Genomic DNA, 1706 nt, shown 5'->3' with positions numbered 1-1706 from the left:
GGGCTATAGGCAATAAGAGCTTCCTTGTAATGACATAAAACTCAAAACACATAAAGGACAAGATCTGTAGATTTGACCTGAATAAAATACATTTATATGAGGGAGTAAATATAAACAAAATTAAAAGGCAAATTACACACTAGATAAACAACTTGCAACCTATATGACAGCCATCAGGAAGTTTTCTTTATATTGAAAGAACAATTATGAACAAATAATAAATACCACAATGATAGAAAAATGAGCAAAGACCACAGTTAATTCACAAAATCAGAACTATACATAATCAATACACATGAAAAGTTTTGAATTTTTCTTGTAAAGATACACAAATATCTGAGTTATTGAATTGAAAAAAATAAAAGAGAATTATAAAATCTAGTACATCTAAAAGATATGAAGAAACAAGAACTCCCATACCCCACTGGGAAGTCTTTAAGTCTGACTAAACTTTCTGGAGAAATTTTGACCCTATACTTCAAAAGTCTTAACATTGTTTTTTTTGTATTCATCTTGCACTGCAATTGCTTTTCTAGAGATTTGTCTTCAGAAAATAATCAGAAGAAGTACACATAGACAGTTGTTCAGGAATGTTTATCTACTGAGTGCGGTGCCACACCTATAACCCCAGCATTTTGAGAGACCAAAGCAGGAGGTTCACTTGAGTCCAGGAGTTCAAGACCAACTTGAGCAGAAGAATGAGATTCTGTCTCAAAAATAGTAACAATTAAAAAAAAGTTTCTCCTATCCATGTTAAAAATTATAACAAGTTGGAAACAAACTAAGTGCAGAATATAGAAAAGTAGCTTAAATGGGTTATGGTAGAGCCATACATTGAAACACAAGGCTGTCATTAAAATGAGGATCTAGTTATTCTTTCATTGCATGGGAAGTTATTTAGGATATATTGTTAAGTACAATTGACACTTGAACAACACAGATTTAAATTGTGTAGCTCCACTTACGTGCATATGTTTTTCAACCAAATGAGGATTGAAAATACAGTATACAGCATTCATGGGATGCAAAACCACATATACGGAGGGCCAACTTTTCGTATCTGTGGGTTCAGCAGGGCCAATTGTGGGACTTAAGTATGCACATATTTTGGTGTATATGCAGGGTTGGAGAGGATCCTAGAACCAATGCCCCCGTTTACTAAGAGATGATTGTAATAGAAGATTATTAAATTGTTTATAGCAATTATTTATTGTTTTTGTAATCGACAAATGAAAAAAAAATTTTTTTAAACCAGGGGAAAGTGTGAACTCAGTCTCCCACTACCACAAATTATGCAGTCGAGTTTTCCACATTTGGGGAAATCGCAGGGGTCAGCACATCCGGAGTGCAATGGATAAGCCTCACCCAGGGAAAACCACCTTCGTGATCATGGTATCTCCCCTGCCAGGTAAGTATGACAAACGAAAATTATAAAATTATATATTTTTGGAGTGGAACATGATGTTTTGATATATATATGCTTGTGGAATCATTAAATCAAATTAAATAACATATCCATTATCTCACATACTTTCCATCTTTTTGTGTAGGAAAATGTAAAATCTGCTCTCAGCAACTTTCAAGTATACAATTCATTGTTATTAATAATAATCACCGCATTGTACAAGAGATTCTTTGAACTTATTCCTCCTAACTGAAATTTTATATCCTTTGACGAATGTCTCCCCAGTCCTCACCACCATCAT

The 1706-nt window shown here is 33.7% G+C and overlaps 1 non-coding gene across 1 annotated transcript; it reads right to left on the bottom strand.

The window, feature by feature from the left end:
- Positions 1–1252: 1252 nt before the first annotated feature.
- On the bottom strand, positions 1253–1416 carry LOC118152003 (U1 spliceosomal RNA). The gene has a single exon (XR_004740380.1). It is a non-coding gene; the product is annotated as a U1 spliceosomal RNA (small nuclear RNA).
- Between the last annotated feature and the right edge of the window lie 290 nt (positions 1417–1706).

Source organism: Callithrix jacchus, chromosome 2 (assembly GCF_049354715.1).
Source record: "Callithrix jacchus isolate 240 chromosome 2, calJac240_pri, whole genome shotgun sequence".
In the NCBI taxonomy this organism is placed as follows: Eukaryota; Metazoa; Chordata; class Mammalia; order Primates; family Cebidae; genus Callithrix; species Callithrix jacchus.
Note: the sequence above shows the minus strand (reverse complement) of the source record. Positions and strands in the feature narration are given on the sequence as shown.